Raw genomic sequence first — 22,306 nt, 5'->3', positions numbered from 1 at the left:
TTTCTCTTCTCTGAACTTGCCGTCCTCTCTCACCCGCTGGCCTTCGTCATCACCTGTCAACCTTGACCATCTCCCTTTGCTTTTCCCATAAGACCCAACCCTCTTGGATTCAGGTGCCAGCTCAGGTGAAGCCTGAGGCCACCACATTCCTTTGGGTTGAAACCCTTGGGAGTGAGGTGGCCAAGTATAGCTGGTTACCTGTCAAGGCTTCCTGCGCTTCACACGAACACATGATCTTACAATCCTAGTAGGACTTGCAAGTGAAACCATCCTAGTTAGAACAATGACAGCCTCGACCTTCAATATCCCTGTTATCAAGATTTGTCCAGTAACCGATTAGGCAAAACAAGGACCCCATCAGAGTGTAGATTCTGTGTATCCGAAAAGAAAAGAGTTTTCTGAGGATGACCTCATTCTAGGTTTTCTTTGCTTTTTAAGAATTCCTGGCAGTGATAAAATTAATCCATTCACAATATGTTTTTAAGAAGGATAATTGAAATAAATATCACCTGCTATATTCTCCCCAGGAGAACAGTGGTTTTCACTACTAACCATTTCATGCTTTTGTTTCATTGCACGGATACACCATGATTCATCCCACCCCCTCCTACTTTGGACTGTTTCTTTAACATAGTTCTTGATAATTAGGGTCCTTCCTATAATCACCCAAGAAGCTTTCACTTAATGCCACTTATATATGGTAGTTGCCATAAGAAAATATCATTTCATGGGCCATTAATGGGCTTAACAGTCTTATTTTTAAAAAAATAAAAATTCTCACAGTTCATAATTTTTACGTGGAGTTGAAGCAAAAGCACAATGCTATGGCCCCTCATTTCACTTCAGCTAATATTTATTTAACACCTTCCTGGGCTTGATGCTCTGTGCGTATTGCCTCTTTAACTCACCCAGCAACCCCACCGCGTAGCCTTTAATACCCCTTGGAAATGAGGAAATGGGTTCAGCAAGGTTAAGTTCCTTTGCAAATGTCATAGCGCTAGGAGACTGCAAAGTCATGATTCAGCCTCAGGTGGGTCAGACACCAGGGTCTTTGCTCTTTCCACTGTAACAGGCAGCCTCAGAGAAGCCAACAAATAAACTTAGCAACTGTGGTGGGCTAAGGGTCTAGAACTGGGCTGTTGGGTGCAGTAGATGCTTCCACCACAAGCAAGTTGTGAGACCTTGGCCACATTCTTTTAGTTGGCCTGTGCCTCAGTTTCCCCAGCTGTAAAATGGGAATAATAACGATAGTGTCCCCATCAGACTTGTGGCCAGTTAGACCACACACACAAACCCCATGGAAGGGAGCCTGGCACCCACACCAGCATTCAGTGCAGGTGCCTGTTGTTATTATCTCCAGCCTGCTTGCACTTAACCTTCAGCCACAGAACAAACCAGCTGTGTACGTTTCCATGAGCTGGGCGTATTCCACCTTCAGGTGTGTCAAGGCATCAGCGTGGCCTCCGGGACTCTCTCATGTGTACTATGACAATGGATGCGATCCTCTGGTTTTCCTGTCTGAAATTTTAATCTTATATTTTGATACCTTATATATTTCTCCTGTAGCTCCTTTAAGATTTTTTATAGATGAAAATATTCAATTCTTTTTTTTTTAACCTTTTATTTTATACTGGAGTATAGCTGATTAACAATGTTGTGTTAGTTTCAGGTGTACAGCAAAGTGATTCAGTTATGCATATACATGTATCTATTCTTTTTCAAATTCTTTTCCCATTTAGGTTGTTACATAATATTGAACAGAGTTCCCTGTGCTATACAGTAGGTCCGTGTTCCACTTTAAGTATAGCAGTGTGTGCGTGTCAATCCCAAACTCCCTAACTATCCCTCCCCCTCCCCTTCCCCCAGCCAGTAACCATATTCAATTCCTTAGTGTCACACACAACTTAAGACTTCACACATGCTCTCCTCCCTCCTCCCCCCAGCCCCCATGGTCTGGAATATTCTTCCATCGCCCTTCTCCTGACCAGCAGCCACCACTAGTTGGAAGCCTTCCTGGATCGCACCCTCCACCCTCCCCCGGCTCTGTGCTCCTGCCCTCCTTGGTCCTTGCCTTTAAACCAACGTTACCCATTGCCTTGGAACTATCTGTAACTGTCTCTCTCCTTCCATTAGACAGTAAGCTAAATGCCCATGAGTCCCATAGTCCTGTCTCCAACTCTGGACATGTGCTTATATCAACCTACTTGACATCACCACAGGGATATCGCAGAGCTACTTGAAACCTGGTTTTCCCTGGTGTCCCCTGGCTCTGTAAATGATGTCTTTGTTGGAGCAGCCCCAGAAGCAGATCCCAAGACAGGGGTTCAAGCACAAGTAGTTTGTTTGTATGATTCAGGGAATACAAGGAGGCGAGTGGAGAAATATGATAGGAAGGAAAGTTAGCTACTAAAGGGTAGATTATTAATCCAGCCCTGACAGTGGATGACTGACATTTAATTCCATGGAAAACAGGAACACATACCTCAGAATTATCCCACGTGCAGATCAAAGGATTGCAAGTATTTATACATCAAATCCAAAAAGTCACTAGTTGAAGGCTGTTTCTAGAGGCATAAATTCCCCAGCACTTCCAGGCTACCCCACACGCCTGGGCCACCCAGCCTCTCACAGTTCCAGAAGTCCTCAGGGGCAGAGGTAGAATACTGCTGGGGGGTCTGGATGGAGCGTACTGAAATGGTCAGGTCCAGGGGATATGCGGGGGAGAGGGGGGACACGACTCATCCAGAACATCTGGGACACATTCTTGACACTTCCTTCTCCCTCGGTCTCTGTATCCAGGATAGCACCGAGCTCTGTCACTTTTATCCCCCCAAGCTCCCTTGTAGACCTTTCTCCTACCCCATTATCCCCATTCACATGGACTCCTGCCATCACCATTCACTCCCCTTCCCCATAAGAGACATGCAACTTGCTGTTCCTTCAATGAGAGGAATGGAATTCCCAACCCTTGACATTAGACCCAGCCATGTGACTTGTACCAGCCAATCAAATGTGACCAGAACTGACAGCACATCACTTCTGAGCAGAAGCTTGAAGGACCTGCCTGTGGTCAGCCGTAGCCCTTTTCCCTCTGCCATGAGAACCATACACCCCACAGAAAAACCTTTGCCATCACACTGGATCCCAGAATGAAGAGGACACTCAGAAAAGAGCCAAAGCTACCCACAGCCAATATGTAATGTGAGCAAGAAATAAAGCTTTGCTGATGGAAGCCGCCGAGAATTTGGGATGAATGTTTCCTCAGCGTAACCCAGTGAAAGCCGACTACCAGACCTCTGAACAGTCCCACCGCACACACTCTGGCTTCCTCCCCTCTCCCACTGGGTAATGTCTTAAAAATACAGACCTGATTCTGTTATTCTCTTGCTTAAAGTGGTTTCATTGCTCTTAGAAGAAACATCCAAGGCTCGGTCACGGCTGCCAAGGCTCTGATCCCAGCCTCCTTCTCCAGCATCCCCTGGTCCCACCGTCTGTCTCCTCTGCATTCCAATCACTGTGCCCTTTTTCACACCTGGAAGCTGTCACACTCCCTTCCACCCAGAGTCTTTACACATGCTGGGGTTTTTTCCCCCTAGAATTTTCTTCCCTTCCTTTTCTCTATGTGTACTTAATTCTTATTCTTCTTTAGACCTCAGCTCAGAAGAACTTGTGTTCATTCAAGGGGTATTTCCTGAGTGTCTTCTAATGTTATAATCTCCTCTATCCTCTGGGGATACAGTGACCACAGTTCTTCAGGAACACTGTTCTTTTATTTTTTTTATTTTTATTTTTTTTATATTTTATTCAAATCACATTTATTTTAAATTTATTTATTTATTTATTTATGGCTGTGTTGGGTCTTCGTTTCTGTGCGAGGGCTTTCTCTAGTTGCAGCAAGCGGGGGCCACTCTTCATCGCGGTGCGCGGGCCTCTCACTATCGCGGCCTCTCTTGTTGCGGAGCACAGGCTCCAGACGCGCAGGCTCAGTAATTGTGGCTCACGGGCCTCATGTTGCTCCGCGGCATGTGGGATCTTCCCAGACCAGGGCTCGAACCCGTGTCCCCTGCATTGGCAGGCAGATTCTCAACCACTGCGCCACCAGGGAAACCCAGGAACACTGTTCTTTTGCCCACATGGCACCTCGTCCTGTTCTTCCATGGTCCTTATTCCATGCGTAATCATATATCTATATATGTGATCTATGGTTGTTTGAATGATGTCTGTCTCCCTCACTAGACTAGAAGCTTCATGAAAACAGGGCCTAAATCTGCAGCATTTTCCACTGTGTCCTCCATGTTTAATATAGACCTGGCACATAATAAATTTCATTAAATATTCTGAATGAAACAGAACTTACTATGTGGCAGGCATACCTCATAAGAACACTATTCACTGGGTACTATTGTGATCCCCCTTTTATGAGGGAAACACAAAAGTTAAATTACTTGCCAAGGTCATCCAGCTAAAATGTGATAGAGCTGAGATTCACATCCAGGCAGTCTGGCTCCAAAGACCATGCCCTTAGCCACTACAAGTGAATTAGTGAGTGAATTAATTAATGCAGGAAGGAAGAAGGAGGGAGGAAGGGAGGAAGGAAGGTCCTTGAAGCAGTGGACCCTATTTACTGCTCCCCACACAGTGTTGGCTAAGAAAAGTTCCAGCACTTACCAAGTATTTAACAAGTACTTGTTGAACGAATGAATGAATCAATCAATCAACCAACCATGGATAAACGAATGAGTTGTCCCAGTGGTCTGCAATTTCCATCAGCAGCAACGTGGCAAGTCCTTTCCTTCTAGAACTCAAGACACACAAATACTATCTGTGGCAGCAGTAACCTCTGAGTCTTCAGGTCAATGACAGTGACCCTGCTTGTGGAACACAGAAGGTCCACACTTATGAGAAGATCCTCACCCAAAGGTGGAGACCTTTGGAGACCTTAGCCCTTGGACCCCTCTTCCCATCTTAGATGCCACCGCAGAAGGCCCTGCCTTCCCCGGGGAAGGTGGAGAGAGGAGAGCTGTCTGTAGTGTTTTTACACCTCTAATCAGCTGGGAAAGGAGCCCAGCTTGAGTCCCTGGGAACTCCAACCAGCAGCCATTTGCAGGGAGAGGGGTCTGGCTTTACAGAAGATGCCGAGCCTCATGGGTTCACCAACCAGCAACTGGAGAAAAGCGATTTAGGCAGCATGTATGTCCCCTTGAGAAGCCACATCACACCTTTTACTAAGCTAATCTGAAATGAATATCACACTAACACTCTTGGTCCGATTGGACACACCAATGCTCCTCACTTGCCTTGGTTCCTAAAAAGATGTACAACAGCATTGTCAAATCAGAATGCCCACGAAACGTGCTCAGAACATTGCTACATGAACTCAGAATATTTCTTTCAAAAAATGTTTAGGCCACTGAGACACTGCACTGCTTGAGCTAAATAGATGCCTAAGACTCTACACCAGCCCCCAGGGGCTCACAGCACAGGGGAGACAGACAGTTCTCTGGCAATTTTGAGTAGAAAATGCTAGGAGCCCAAAGGAGAGAAACATCACTTAGCCTAAGAGAGGGCATCTTGCAGACTGCAATACTGGAGTTGGTCCCTATGCTTCTTACATGGGAGGCCTTCGTAAAGCAAAAAAAAAAAAAAGTTTTCTAAAACAAAGAATTGTCTTTATATTTTTCAAAAGATCGTTTGATGTTATTTACCAATAAAGGAAAATAATAACAACATCCAAGGCACCTCCAGACCTGGTCCAGGCTTGCTTCCCACCTTCCTGCTCACTGCAGCCCTGGCCCTCTGACACCCAGCTCTGCTCACCCTCTTGCAGGTCCCCAGCACCAGAAATGCCAAGCTTTCTACGTTGCTCCATTGTCCTGAAGCAACTTTCAGGGTCTAGCTTTGCTGGAATTCTTCAGAATTGACCAAGGCTTCCCCCCTCTCAGAGCCTCCCATCAGCTTCCCTGGTAGGGCAGGGGGCCACATCCACAGACTCTCACAGGCCCCCATGCTGTCCTGGTGAGGCCGTGAACAACAGGAGGGCAGCAACCCCCTGCCCACCTGCCAGGCTCCTAGGGGCACCCAGGGACTATTTGCTGAGAAATGACTGGATGGATGGGTTGAATAAATGATGGATGAACAAATGGGTGTATCTGACAATCACACTTACAAATCAGAAGGGAAACAAAAATCTGCCTTTGCACAGGAAATATAGAACCAACCAAATACTCCATCACCACTTATTCATTTTACTCCTGGGAGAAAACCCAATCCATAGTCTACTTATTATTCCTCTGGATAAAATTCAAATGTAGCTTAGAGCCTATAGGTGTCAGCTCCAAATCCCAGCTCTGTCTCTTCCATTTACATCCAAAGTATCACTTTCCTCTTCTGTGTGTTCATAACATGCATTCATTCATTCAAAGATTCAACAAACACTTCTCAAGTACCTAAAATGTGTGAAGCATTGTTCTAGGCACACAAGGATATAGCAACAACAACAACAAAAACATGGTTCTAATAAATTATGGAAGAGAGACAAACAACAAAATAAACAACTAAGATATTTCATGTGAGATGGTAGACGCTACGGAGAAAAATACTGCAAGGAAGGTGGATAGGGAGTATGGAGGGAACTAAAACTTAAACTGGGCTGGTCAAGGGAGGCCTTTGAACAGAGACCTGAAGAACAGGAGGGAGGGAGCCATGTGGAGACCTGGGGGGAAGAGTGCTCCAGGCAGAGGACACAGCAAGGGCAAATGCCCTGGGAACTGAATGAGATGGGTGAGTGTGAAGCACAAAAACAGGGAAATATGGCTGATGCTGATTGAGCCAAAGAAGAGGCGGAGAGAAAGGTAATGAGGGCAGACCATCCAAGCCCAGGAAACCATGTTGAGGTCATTGACTTGTGCTCTAAGTGAGAGGTGTGGGACGTTATGGGCATTGGAGCAGGAGGGGTAAAGGGAAGTGACTTATATCTTAATGCTCACTGGTGATGGCTTGGACTAGGAGATAGTTGTGAGAGTGATAAGAAGTGGTCAGATTCTGGATACGTCTTGAGAGTAGAGCCGAAAGGATTGATCACATGCTGCGAGATAAAGAATGGAGTCAGGATGACTTGAAGATTTCGACCTGCCTCACTGGGTTGTTATAAGAAAAAGATACCTGGTGAGTACCCAAAGAATGTCAATATTGGGGTTGTGACCGTGATTTGATTTGTACAAAAACGTGATTAGCTCTTTAGTTGATCCACAGCAAAGTAGAAAAAGTAATTAAGGAGAGACATTCCTAGGAGACAACTGATTGGAAGGAAGAGAAATGCCAGTTAGGAATAGAAGGCTGAACGAATTCATTAAGAGGGGACATGAGGAGTCACAAAGCCACAGGCACTCAAAGCCAGTCAGTAGGGAGACCCACGTTCCGGAATGCCTTAGTAAGTCCCTGAGAATTGTCTTAGAAAAGCTCATTTTCTTAATGTCAGTGAGTCATCCAGAAGATCAAATTGCGTTTATTGTATTATGCTTGAAAGATCAGTAAAGTGTAAACTCATTATAGGAAAACTTCCATCTGAAATACTGAAAATAAAATACTTGGCACTTTAAAGGATAACTCCTCAGATACCTGGGGAAAAAAATGGCCTGAGACTCTAGGAAGCTGCATTTTAGCGTTAACAGCGGAAATTCACCTACATGTAAAATCTGAAAGATGCATTCACATCTATTACCTCCTTTGATGCTCATAGAAGCCCTAGAGATAGGTAATTATCCCTAACTTCATGGGCATGAATCTTTATTGGCCCCGAAATATGAAGTGATTTTTTTGAAGTCAATGGCAGAATGGGTCACGAGCCAATGCTGGGGACGCAGGAAAAGGACTTTTCCTGGTCAGTTTCTCGTCACTGGCCCGAGCTCTCCCAATGAGCATGTTCTTAGGGGAGTCGCTCACAGTAGCAGGATCAAGACCTAGAACTGCAATCCAGTTCTACCACTAATACCTGTGTAACTTACTATAATCTAAATAAGGGACAGCCAAACATTTTCATTTACATTCCAACTTTAATTAATCCATGATGATTTCCAGGAGTCCTGTGTTGAGGGATTCCAGGATGAGACAGACTCAGCTGGAAACAGACATGAATTGGATTAGCAGTGTCTGCCAGGAGCAGTGGCTGGGCAACAGAGGCATGCATTGGGTTCTGTGACCTATAAATTCCCTTCCGAGTTTCACATCAGATGGTTCCGTCTAAACAGAAATGTCTGGACCATGAATAAAGAAGGAACGGAAATTCACAAATAGAGCAGACTTGCTACATATTAATCTGCTTTCCACAACACCGAGAGCCTCCAGCGGAGACTTTTTGTATCATAACAACATTTTCCAATACTTATACTTCATGTTTTTGAATATCCTCGTTCTGAGAAGCTCAAGGTGATATACTTACTTAGACTTTTGTATATTTTCCAATTGCCAGTTGTCAAAATTTTATCTTAATCTTAAACTATAGCCAACAGGCCTTTGCTCATATTCCAGACTGTGTGTTACTGTTAATAGTGGAAGTCGTTTTATTGCCTAATCAGTTATTCTACAAATCCTAATTTATTAAATATATGACATTTTTCCAGGGAAATAGAACTTTGGCCTAAAAGTAATAGATAGAACCTACAGTGGGGGCAGTGATGTAATTCCTACACTCATCTCTACCAAGAATAATTTTCACAGTGAACAACTCATATTATTTTGGGGATGGTAGTTTCTATGGTTTAATTGTGATGTCTCATTTTGGATCAAGGCTATAATAAACATTTTTGATATGTCTGTATAACAAAGGTCATCTCTGACCATCTCGAAAGGAAGAGGGCTAATCACAGCTTCTTTGACTCTGATTAATGTCAGAAATCCTCTAAGATTTATTGCTGCAGACAGTAGCATACCTATGAAATTCACTTGCCTCAGAGAAGTTACCATTTTTGAGCCACAATATATGTCCGGGTACCTTTTATCCCCTACTTAATTTAACACTCATAGCATTCATGGCAGCTGTTTTGTTTTTTAATCTTGGTATTAAAGATAAGGAAACAGACGTAAGCTCATTGATTCAACAAATATTTCTTGAGCACATATTAGATGTCAGAGGCCAATTATATAACAGGTGATATAACTAGTAAATGGCAGAGCCCAGATTGGAACTCAGCCATCTGACCCCAGTTACCTGATCTCTCCTCTACCCCAGCATCTCTCACACTGTGTTCGGATATATTCCACCTACATCAGAGTGATCCAGGGTATTTGTAATAACATATCCTTGGTCTCACTCAGACTTACTGAATCAGAATCTGATTGAGGAGCTTGAGAATCTGTCTTTTGACCAAGCAACTTTGCTGATTCTACATACAATAGCATTAAGAACAACTGCTTTTAATTGTATCTTACCCCCAAAATACTTTAAGCAAGAAGAGGCTGATTGATAGTAGGCATTCGATAAATATTTGTTGTGTCACCGCGTAACTATGGCTGCACGTAATACATCATTTTATTATGTCAGGAGAACACTAGAAAACGAGCAAAATTTTCTTCATTAAATAAGGAATAATAAAAAAAAAAAAAAGAAACAGCAAAATTTTTGTGATGCTTTCCAAATAAACAGCATTTTCACACAAGTATCAGTCTCCACAAAATATCTTCTCAGTGGGAAAAGTTAATAAAATAGCTTCTAAAAATGAAATGGCTAAAATACTGAATAAATGGCCAAATATTTTCTTTTAAAATCAGAAGATCAAAGTTGGCAGTAACCTGAAACGTCATGCATCTAACTCCCTACCTGACATTTGAGTCTTCTATGCCTTCTTTGCAATACTTCCAGAGCTGGGGAGATCACTGCCAGCAAGGGTTTCCCACTTAACGTCTGTGTCCTTAAAGCAACTCCATGAAACTCTACTCAGTAGTCCAGTGTCTATACTTCAACATGGCTATCCATTGCCCATGCGTTTTTTCACTTAGATCTGTGATGAGAATCAACATGTGTGACGTAGCTCTAAGCGAGGTGCTGTGCTCTCCACTTTATGTACCTCATCTCCTTTAACCTTCACAAAACCCACAAGAAATGATTGCTAAATGTATTAATTTCTTTAAGGTAATGTTCATAATTACTATTGCTCTTCTAGGCTCTCAGTTTGACAGTGCATCAAGCTAACATATAATACTCTAATAAAAGTACATGTGAAGACACAGAAAAAGGCAAAATTCCAAAACTTCTTTGAAAACCAAAGATAGCAGTCAACTATTTAAAGAGGACTTATGGAATTTTTATTAACATCAAATGAAACTTGACTGATATCATGATTGGCACCTAAGTGTGTGTCTCCACATAAATCAGAGCAGTGAAGCCACTGGAAGGCAGTCAGGTAAGTAGAAAAGGAGGAAAGGAGAGGACCATGTCTCAGGACTGTTGTATATCACCTTCTGATAGTAAAGCAAACAAGAGGGAGGTTATAAATGGAGATAAATACTATGTTTAGAAAGACCGTCCTCATGAAAAAATTACCAAACGTTCAAAAGCCAACATGAAAAGAATACTCAAGGGGCTTCCCTGGTGGCGCAGTGGTTCAGAATCTGCCTGCTAATGCAGGGGACACGGGTTCGAGCCCTGGTCTGGGAGGATCCCACATGCCGCGGAGCAACTAGGCCCGTGAGCCACAACTACTGAGCCTGCTCGTCTGGAGCCTGTGCTCCGCAACAAGAGAGGCCGCGACAGTGAGAGGCCCGCGCACCACGATGAAGAGTGGTCCCCACTCGCCGCAACTAGAGAAAGCCCTCGCACAGAAACGAAGACCCAACATAGCAATCAATCAATCAATCAATCAATCAATAAATCTTTAAGAAAAAAAGACTACTCAAGAAGAAGATCATGGAAGGAGGAGGATCTTAGACATTGGAGGAAGAGCATGTCTCTAAAAGTGATTTACTGTAAGAAATAAAAGAAAACATTAAATCCATGGAGTTTGTAAACATGACCACATATTATTCTGTACCCTCCCTCCTAGCCCTCTGGTGGTGCTTTTCCATATGAAACTCTGGGCTAGCCTAGGACTTAACTTGGACTGAGACCTTAGCAAATGTGATGCAAACCAAGGCTTGAAAAGTATTTGTGCATTAATGCTTGTCTTGCCTTGCTGCTCCATGGATCCCTGGGACTGCCCTATGCAAGAGGCTGGACTAGGAACTCAAGGATGTAAGATCACACGTCTCAGCTGAGGCCACCTACACCAGCAAGCCCGCCAATCGCCAGACAGAGGAGTGAAGCAATCCTAGACCATCCACACCCAGCCAAGCCAGCCCAGAGCAGAAAAACCACCCAACTGACCTACAGAAGAGTGAGAAATAGTAAATGTGTTGTCATAAGTCACTAAGTTTTGTGGTGTTTATTTTTTTAATGTAGCAAAAGCCAACTGATACACATTTGCTTGGTTTCGTCGGTAATATGCAAAAGACAACACTCTTTAAAGAGAAAAACAAAGAAGCATAAAGAAGAACGCTAGAAAAGATGAAAAAGGCAGTTGACTTCAAGCAGGAAATACTGCAATAAGACTAAGAATACAATAACAATTAAAATCAATATTGCAAGGGAGTAAAACAGAAACAGCACTGCAAGAAATTAAACAATGTAGAGAACAAGCTATAGGTTTAATCTCAGAAGAGACAGGAAAAGGAATAAGAAACTAACATAATGGAAGTTTGATATGTAAGAAAAAGTGCTAAATCATGAGCAGTGCTAATTCCAGAAGAAAAAAGAAGAAACAACCACAGAGTTGGAAAAGGAGAGGAGGAGGAGGAGCCGGAGTGGGGGGGCAGGGGGAGAACGAAGGGGTGGGGAAGAGGGGACAGGAAGAAGAAAACCTTCCAGAGTCCAGATCAGTAAGTCATACTGCATTCCCGGGAACGTGCAGGCAGGGAACACACAGAAATATTTCTTTGCACTTTATAAATTACAAGATTAAAACTACAAATTTCAGGTTGTCCCAAATAGTTTATTCACAAAGAATCTGGAAGAAGAGAAGTAAGAGGAATTCCAGGGACAGAGGTATGGAGGGAAGAGAGAAAAAAAAGAGTCTATTGTTGACGGTGTCCCTACTGTGTGCCTGTCCCTACTGTTCTAAACGCTTTATAGACCCTTTTTTTCCACTTGATCATTCTTTTAAAAAATCATTAAATAACTTCATACACCACAAAACCTCTTGAATATAAAACAGAAAATGCAAGATAATTACAACTGTTTTAAATATTAAAAATGAGAAAAATTATAATGTGTTCAAAATTAGACCCAGGTAAAAATCGTAGTTTTGAATACTTTATTTTCAATAATAAGCTAAGAAAACACTTTCATTTAAAAAATAGCAAGAACACAGTAATGTATTTAAGTAAATATTAAAGAATTAGAAAATTAAAATAAATAGTCTATAAATTAACATTAGAAAAAATAAAATTTAAAAAGATGCTTAAATAGAAGGACAGAAGGTTTTCAACTAAGGGTTAGCCCTCATACATTGCTGATGGGAATATAAAATGGTTCAGCCACTTGGAAAAAGGGTTTGACATTTCCTCAAAAAGCTATATAGATAGTTACCCAGCAATTTTTTTCCTAGTTATACATGAAAGAGAAAAGAAAACATATGTCCACACAAAAACTTGTTCACTAATGTCAGCAGCATTATTCATAATAGCCAAAAAATGCAAACAACCCAAATGTCCATTAATTGGTGGATGGATAAACAAGAGTGGTATACCCATACAATGGATAAAATAAAATAAAATAAAATATATTTGGTCTTAAAAAAAAAAAAGGAATGGAGTACTGATACATGCTACAATATGCATGAACCTTGAAACATAATATTATGTGAAGTAAGCTAGACACAAAAAGACACATATGACTTAATTTATAGAAGATGTCTAGAATAGGCAAATCTATATATAGAGAAAGTAGATTAGTGGTTCCAGGGGCTGGTGGGAGGGGAAAATTGGAGGAGGAACTGTGAAAGGGTCCAGGGTTTCTTTGGGGAATGATAAACGTGCTCTAAAATTAGACAGTGGTGATGGCTGCACAACAAAACCACTGCATTACTCATTTTTAAAGGATGAATTTTATGGTACATGAATTATATCTCAATAAAGCCATCATTTCTAAGTTGATGAGCACACAATTGACTGAGTTAGACAACAGTGTCAATGAAACAGAGCACATAGATCAGAAACAGAACTTCATATAAATACGAATTAATATATGATAAGGGAAGAACAGCAAATAAATAGGGAAAAATATTCAGGACGTATTGTAAGAAATGGCTTTTGCTTAAAAAAAATACATCAAATTTAGATTCTCACTATATATGGCAAAATAAATCCTGTTAAGATTAATGATTTGTATGTATAAAGACACTAGGTACAAACACAGAGTATTTATTGCTCTACAGAAGAGGATAGACTTTCTCAGCACAAAAGCAACAGAAGCCACAAATTAGAACACCAAAGAGCGTGCTATCTTACAATATAAATAAACATCTATAGAAGAGAAACGCCTACAAAATTTAAGACAGCAATAAAACTCAAGAAAATGTACCTAATAACTTCTTTGCACTAGTGTTTACCATTTTTATTTAAAGAGCTCATTAAAAATGGATGAATCCTTAATTGGAAAATGAATAAATAATATTAACAGACAGAAGAAAATCAAATAGCTAATGAATGTTCCGTTTTATAAATAATAACAAAATATGGGGGGCATTTTTCCATCTATCCAATTGGAAAATACTTACAAATTAGTGCTGCCAGGGAAAGAAGTGATAAGTTAGAAATTCTGGTGGAAGTACAGATCAGTACAGAAGCAGTTGTGCAATATGTACCAAGTTCTTAAAAATTCTATTAGCCAGGTAAACACATAGCAATATTTGAAATAAATTTACTACAATAAAATTTAAGCTCTAAAAGAATTCACTATCGGGCTTCCCTGGTGGCACAGTGGTTGAGAATCTGCCTGCCAATGCAGGGGACACGGGTTCGAGCCCTGGTCTGGGAAGATTCCACATGCCGCGGAGCAACTGGGCCCGTGAGCCACAACTACTGAGCCTGCGCGTCTGGAGCCTGTGCTCCGCAACACGAGAGGCTGCGACAGTGAGAGGCCCGCGCACCGCGATGAAGAGTGGCCCCCGCTTGCCGCAACTGGAGAAAGCCCTCGCACAGAAACGAAGACCCAACACAGCCAAAAATAAAATAAATTAAAAAAAAAAAAAAAAGAATTCACTATCTGATAAAAGTACTTCTAGGAAGCTATCTTAAGAAAAAAAATCAGACCCATTTACTACATTCTTTTAAAAGAAGTGGTCAGAAAGTGATGAGAAGGACAAAAGGGACCATTTTAAAACTGGACAAGGGAAAAAAACCCAGAATTCTTACCAGAAAAAAATCAGACATGTCAAAAATGATTCATACATATTATATTCATCCATTGGACAAATGTTCATTGAATACCTACCATGTGCCTGGGTCTGTTCTAGGTAATAAGGATTACAGCGGAGAAAACACAGACATAAATCTCTGACATTGTATCGCCTATACATTAGACAGACAATAAAAATGTGCTACATTATATGGTGAAGAGGGCACTGGAGCAGTTGAGAGACACTGGCGTCCCTGGGAAAATCTTCCCGTTCACCCGGATGTCCTGAACTTCCTTCTCTGTGGTGGATGAACTCAGGTGGACATTCAAGGGAGGTACAAAGACGCTTGCACCTACAACACACTAACGTAACAGAAGTCCCTCCACCAGCCCCCTCCCCAGGTTTCCATCCAGCCCTTGGCTCTGGCCCTGAGCCAGAGTGTACTTCTTAGCTCAGCTCTCCTTTCCCTCCACCCAACTTAAACGACCAGGTACGCTGCCACCGCTCTGCACCCTTCCATTGCCCTTGTCAATCAGGGGGTCCCACGAGTGGGGCTGCAGTATGGCAACAGTGCCTTTTGGTTACACCCTCATCTTTCGTGCTGACCCATCTACTAACCAGGCCCAGGAACACTGGTTCCTCTGGTCAATGGTCACAAGTTTCGGGGGGAACTTTTGGAGGAATTGTTACTATGTTTGCTTGCTGCCATTTTACAGGTCTCTTCCATGAGGGCACTCAATCTCTCCTTCAAATGTGGGACTCTGGGGTTGAGAGCTGCCTCAGGTCTAGAAACTGGATGACAGACCACAAGTTGTCCATGGTGATGGCTAGCTTCAGCCCTCTCTTCAACAGCTCTTGATTTTTTTTCCAGTTACACAAGTCAAGCTACATCTCTATGGCCCCTTAGATCACCATGACCTACTAGCCATTGCTATAGATCCTGTAAGTCCAAGGCACCCTGGTTGTGCCTCTGGCCTTGCTGTCCCCTTATAGTAACTATGTCTTCCTGATTCTGGTAGTTAAGTGTGGACGCCTGACTCCGCTAGCTAGAACCTATCACGTCCATTTCAAGGACATCACCTGCTTCTGTCAACCCCGGCCCATAAATGCCACTGAGTTTTTCAAAGAGTCCATGCCCCGCCCTGCCCCCAGCAGTGTATTCCTTATTGGCTAAGTGAAGGGCATGTCCTGAGTATCCTCCCAGGGAACATAATCAAAGTAGTGTACTCTCTGGTCTCACATAATAAATTCAGTCTATTCTTCCCATCTCTCTGAGCCTTCTGACCTCTCCTCCTCATTTCTCTGCTAAGGTTGTTCTGGCTCCTCCTTGTTCCCATCACTGTTTCCAAGTCTCAGCGAGTCATCCCAACAGATTAGGATTGGCTCCAAGGTGTCCTTGCCAGGACGTTAAATCTTGAACCTCAGGAGAACGCCCTTGTATCAGTAAATGTCCTCCTGGCCAGCTGTACACTGTAAATCCTCCAGCCTGTGATGTTCTAGTTCCAGCCCATGCATATTATCCAGATCCTGTAATAATATCAGTATCTAAGCTATTTCCTCCAAGAACAAAGGAAATGAAAAAGGGGAAAGGGGGTCATTTCTAAAGAAAGATCCAAGGAAGTCTTCATAGAGATGACACTAGATCTGAGTGTCAGGAGCTGAGGAGAGTTTCAGAAGGCAGAGCGGGCTGGGGAGAGAGAGAAGGGCTCGCCATGTGTGAGCAACTGCACAGGGTACCAAGTGGCCGGGCACATCGAGGGAACAGCTAGAAGAGCAATTTAGTAGGAGTGGAGAGTGTGAACGGAGTGCAAGACAAAGCTCAGGATGCAGACGAGGGTCACTGAGGGAGGGGCTCGTGTGCTAAATGAGGATGTTCCCAGGCACACACATTCACTAGTGCTCCCCCCAGCCCCACGCTGGAAGGATAACGGACAACAGTTCTGTAGGGCTCAAATACCCCATTTAAAAGACTGTGGTTTGGAAGGACAGATATTTGTTCAGATACCAGAGTTGAGATAATCTTAACAATGGAGCCTACAGAGTAGATGCTGTGGGGAAGCTGAAATTCCATCTGCATGTCGGTGTCAAGTTTAGTGGAGGAAGTGATTCTCTACCTCACCTGCTGCTGAGAATGGAGTGTCTGATTGACACCACCTGCCAGACAGACTGGCTGCCATTTTTTATTGCTTTTGCGTTCCATACATTTTGCATCTATTTCTTATATCTATTTCACGCAGCTTCCCTATTTTAGAGATGAGGAAGTTGAGTTTAGAGAGGTTCAATGCTGTCTCCAAGCTGTCCCAGCCGGTAAGCGACAGAGCTGGAATTCAGACCCAGGCTTCTTGGTTGAGTCATCTCCAAACATGACGCTTCATCACGTCTGACATGGAAATCGAACAGGCTAACGTAAAGGTTGAAGCTCTCTAGGATTTGCATCTGTGTGGCTTTCTGTCTATTATCTGTCTGGGTAACTTCTCTGAATTATTGCAAGATGATGATGATGATGATGAGAGTAATAATAATAATAAACATATATGAAAGGGCATCGTCAATGGTTATAATATACAACAAAATATGAGGAATTTGCTGTTGTTTTTATTATCAGTACTCACATTATTTTGTTTAATTTTATTGTCATCAGCATCTTAATTTAAAATCATAACAGGCTGAAGAATTATTAGCAAGGCGAGTAATGCAACCCCTCACTGTGCTTTGATCTTTTCCACTTGGGACTATAAATTAAATGTGTGAGAAAACTAACCTTTACTCCGGAGGAGAGATGATTTAATGTTGAATGACACCAACCCAGGTAGAAAACATCCCCAATGAAATAGGAACTCCAAGAGTGATTTAATGCTTGTTCAAGTGGGACAAAATCACCCCACGAGGCAATTAACTCTGGATAACATGACCAATGGGTTTCTGGACCTTGATGAGTGAAGGTGAGGAAGGTCCATAAAATCTGCAGGGAGCCATCCAGGAGGATCACAGTTTGTAACCAGAACATCCAGAGAGGGAGGGAGAGACACATGGCATCTGGCAGAAAGAATTATTTATCCAGATATTTATTCCAGCTCGACACCAAGCATCTGGAGGGAGCGTCCAAGCATCTGTCTGAGGCTGTTTGTTATGGAGGTGGGGTGCACGCGCGCGTGTGTGTGTGTGTGCGTGTCTGTGTATGCATGTGTGTGTATGCGTGTGTGTGTGCGTGCACGCGTTTGTGTGTGTGAGAGCCCGTACCAAATGGAATAAATCAAACAAAACATCTGCAGAAAAGATGGAATGACCGAGGCAGGACAGAGCAGTTGTAAGCCCTCAGTTCTTTGAAATCAGACACAGATGCATTTAAATCCCAGCTCCGATGCTTACTGTGTGTGCCTCAGAAATTTTCTTAAGCTTCCTAAGTTTCAGTTTCCTGTTATGGAAAATGGGAATCGTAACCGAGAGGGTCGCTCTGGGGATTATGTGAGTAAACGTATGTAATGTGCCAGCTACAGGATAAGTAATTAGTAAACCCTGGCCACTCTCACAACCACTGTTGTTGTTGCCAGTCTACTGTGTGAGCCCTGTGGAAGGATAATAAAGCAAAAACCAGACGGGTGGAATTTTCCTCTTTTTAACCAGACATGTACATCTCTAATAAAGCAGCTGGGATTTCAAATCATCAGAAAAGTGAAAGATTGGGTCACATTCAAAGAACAGATTTTGAATTATTTTGAAGCAAATTCTTCACAAAACATAAGGTTCTTGCCATGCAAAGTGTGCTCGGCATCACCTGGGAGTTTGTTAGAAATGCACTATCTCGGGTCCCACCCTAGAGTCTACTAAGTCAGAGTCTGCATTTTAACAAGATCCCCACGCAATTCATAAGCACTGAGCTAGGACAGAGTCTGCTTTTGTCCACAATCACATCAAATCTTCTAATGAACGAAAAGGAAAGGTCCATTTAGCCAAGCAGCCAATCCATTCAGTCAGACCTGATCCATTTATGCCCCAACAAGGAAAGAGCAGAGCTGACCAGCTCAAATGGAGCAACGCCCAATGCAACCAGCCTAAATGGGAAGCAGATGGTGCATGTGAAGGGCCTCCAAAAATATTTTAAATAAGACAGTCCCTTGCCCCCATGAAGTTTACAACCTATTAGGGGTAACAGAGGAGTAGACCGCTAAGTCAAATTGCTAGATAAGTAACAAGGAGAGGAGGCAATTTTCTGACTTGGAAAATCAGAGTAGCTTTCTTGGAGAATATAGCATTTTTGGTGGTCAGCTGATGAATGAGAAGGATTTCAACAGGTGAAGAAGGAAAGGAAGACGCAGCTCAAGTAGAGGGGATCCATGGGGTGGAACAGCAGAAAAGTGTCTGATGTGTTCAGATGCATGAACGGACACAATGAGAGTTAAAGCTTGAATGGGCTGGATCATATAGTCTTGAAAGCTGAATCAGGTGTCCCAACTTCAACATCAAGGCGAAGAAAATCAAAACATTTAGGAATTTTGCCTTAAACAGGGAACTGTCTTGAACGTGTTTTTAGGCCACAGGTGATACCTATTTTCTTTAGACTTCTGCATAAACAATAGGGTATAATCTCCCTGTGACTAGAGACAAGACAATTCTATGTATTCTGGCCTTGATGTGTCATGTATGGTGTCAGAGTCAGACCCCCGCTGGTCCTCACTTAGGTATCTAAGGAAACCACCTCTCTCTTTGGGGATTTCTAGACTTATTCACTATGCACTATAATTTACTCACTCTTCTGCAGTGCAGAGTTATTGCTGGAAAGCAGCCGCTCATTCTGGCCCCCCATTTTCCAGCCTCTCCTCACACGTACGTGTAATCATAAGACTAATTCTCACCAGAAGAGTAGGAGTAGAAGCAGTGTGTTCATGCACAGGCCAGAGCTTTGAAGAAATGGCCGTGTCTTCACTCTTTTCCTTGCTACAAGCCTGATGCAGATGATTACGAAACCCTAGGCGGTGGTAGAGCCTGGGCCCCGAGTCTCCACGTGAAGTAAAGCTAACTACCAGCCAGGAACATCCACATCACCCTGATACTTACAAACAAACAAGAAATAAGCTTCTACTGTATCTGAGCCACTACATGTTTTGGGGTCTATATGTTACAGCAGCTAGTATTAGGCTAATACAGACCTCACAGGAGCAACTAATAGAATCAGGGGAAAGATGGATAAGAAGTTGCTTTATAAATTATAATGTCCAGGGCTTCCCTGGTGGCGCAGTGGTTGAGAATCTGCCTGCCAATGCAGGGGACACGGGTTCGAGCCCTGGTCTGGGAGGATCCCACATGCCGCGGAGCGACTAGGCCCGTGAGCCACAACTACTGAGCCTGCGCGTCTGGAGCCTGTGCTCCGCAACAAGAGAGGCTGCGATAGTGAGAGGCCCGCGCACCGCGATGAAGAATGGCCCCCGCTTGCCGCAACTGGAGAAAGCCCTCACACAGAAACGAAGACCCAACACAGCCAGAAATAAATAAAAATAAATAATAATAATAAATTATAATGTCCAGAATAACACTTTCGCTGCATTAAATATTCAACAAATATTGATGGAGCAGCTAATAGACACCAAGCATGTACTTGGTTCCGAGCAATCAGTGATAACAGGACAGACACAGTCTCTCTCCCCCAGACTAGTATCCAGTCACTACCTCCCAGCTTCGGCTGGAGCATAAGAATCACACCATCTGCCTTTCAGCAGAGGAAATAATGCATCCTATCCTCATTTATCCATCCAAGTGGACAAAAGCCAGGCAAAATTAGAGCCTCTCTCATCGAATGGCTTTCACTGAGTTTCTATCTATGTAGTTACTTTTAAATACTTAACTTGCTTTGTTCCAGACAAGATTTAAGACAACTTACAAGAAAGCTTAATTTAAAAATAAAAATGAGAGACGTAAAAATAGAATGAGAACATGAAATGCAGCCACAATTATAGCTAAATATGCAGTTACTAATGACTTACTCTCTTGCTACAAATTTAGCTCTGGGCTTCCTGGAAGCCGGATCAAAATGTGATATTCTTAGCGGTATGATATCTGTAATTAACTATTCAGTGTCTGTATTCCCCATAGACTGGAGGCTTCATGGAGGACAAAGTCTGTCTTTTACTTCCTGTTGTACCCACATGATGTAGCCTAGTTCCTGGTCCACAGAAGTCTCCAAGAAGCTTACCGTCAGGTAAAAGCAGATCAAGCCTGAGGTCCAGTCACACCTGGCACTGAGACAAAGAGGCACATCCCCCAGACCCCCAGCAAGATGAGCCAGCGTGGTGATGAACAGCATATCCTCATCATATGCTTGCAGTGGACCCAGTGGTAAGTGACCTGCGGCTGGTCCCCATTTCCCAAACCCCATGTGTTCATGGCATCAGACCAAAGCACAACACAGAAAAAGCAAATTCATTAGGGAATCCAGTATCCTGTGGTCCCAAACCCCAATTTCTGCTGGTCTGATATGGTTCAGGGAGGACTGCTGATGACCTGGAAGAGCACATGGACACATGACTTCTTAAGAAGCCTCTCAACACTATCTCCCTCATGGTATTTTAGATCCCATCAACGAGGCAACTCTGACTTCATGTCTTTGACATATATAGGTCATTACAAGAATCCATTTTCTGAAGCCAGAATCTCCATTTTCCATGTGGAAAATTGAAAGGTACTGTCTACTCTGTCACTTAGGGGTTCAAATATGAAGATGTAATTGGTTGGATCAAAGTGACATACAAATGTCACTTTTGCTACAGAATTAGAGAAACCTTTCCTTCATGTCCTTTGGGTTCTTACGCTGACATGTTTCCCTTTTTTGCTTAGGCCCCTGATTCCAGAGACTGAATTGTCAAGATCACCAGTGTAGTCCCAGCAGCTAGTTAGAAAGGTGCCCAGTGTAGGTGGCAGAGGATAAAGGGCCAGCAGGGGCAGCAGAGAGCAGGGCTATGTCTGAGATAAGCACTGAATGGAGGCAGATCTACAAACCCAGGCCACCGTGGGGACAGCACAGGATTCCCGAAGGCATTCCCAAGAATGCACCGGAGTGAAAAAGCTGGGCTGGAGGTGAGCAGGAACCAGTGGCCTCTTGCACAACTCCACAGCACTATTTGCACTGGCCACCTTGAGTTCAATGCGATGGCTGTCCGTGAAGTTGTGCTGTGCATCTGACCTGCAGAGTGCGAGACGGCTCATCAACAGTAACGATAAGAACCAACATTTACTGAGCGCTTTGGATGTGCCGTACACTCTGCTAAGGACTTTGTAAGTATTAGATCATCAGGCTCTCACGACAGCATTGAAAGTCGACACTGCTGTCATTCCCATTTTACAAAAGCGGGGTCTGAGACTCAGAGAAATTAAGTACTTATCCAAAATCATCCAGCTGGTAAATGATGAAACTAGAATTTGCATCCAGTCTGACGTCACTGCTCATGCCCTTAACCACTCTACTATTACTGCCTTCCTAAGAGTTGATACAAGTAACTTTACTTTTCAAGATGATGTACCCAACAGTTTTCGAATTCTGCCCTAGCAACTGAGGACCCATGCCTGAATTTCACATGCTGATTCTACTACCTTGTCTAAGGGGATGTCTTCAAATTATGGTGCAGAGGTCAGTAGCCGCATGCACACACACATCCTGGAGAGACATTAACGCAGAGACATTCACGGTCAGGCCCTGCAAAGCGCTCCTAGCACAGCGGGATGGATGCAGCATCTAACAGAGAGCTCGGCAGCAGTAACCTGGGCATTTATTATCAAGTCCCACTGGCTAAATTCTCTCTCCTGATGCTAGCAGATGACTCCCATTCTCCATCACGAGAGCTGGGTGAGTGCATTCAAGGGCAGAGCACAGCCGGGGGCTGCATGAAGTC

At 43.1% G+C, this 22,306-nt stretch overlaps 1 protein-coding gene and 1 long non-coding RNA gene across 3 annotated transcripts in view; one reads left to right on the top strand and one right to left on the bottom strand.

Moving 5' to 3' along the window:
* ZFAT (zinc finger and AT-hook domain containing) overlaps positions 1-22,306 on the bottom strand; it is a 404,316-nt gene that overhangs the window by 112,397 nt on the left and 269,613 nt on the right. The gene's annotated exons all lie outside the window — the stretch shown is intronic.
* LOC309615276 overlaps positions 4,116-22,306 on the top strand; it is a 101,888-nt gene continuing 83,697 nt past the window's right edge. The window contains exon 1 of the long non-coding RNA XR_014236686.1: positions 4,116-4,862. This is a non-coding gene — a long non-coding RNA (uncharacterized lncRNA). The remainder of the gene's footprint in view (positions 4,863-22,306) is intronic.

This window comes from Balaenoptera borealis (genome assembly GCF_965194805.1).
Source record: "Balaenoptera borealis genome assembly, chromosome: 17".
Taxonomy (NCBI): domain Eukaryota; kingdom Metazoa; phylum Chordata; class Mammalia; order Artiodactyla; family Balaenopteridae; genus Balaenoptera; species Balaenoptera borealis.
The sequence above is the reverse complement of the archived record's forward strand: the minus strand, read 5'-3'. Positions and strand labels throughout refer to the sequence as shown.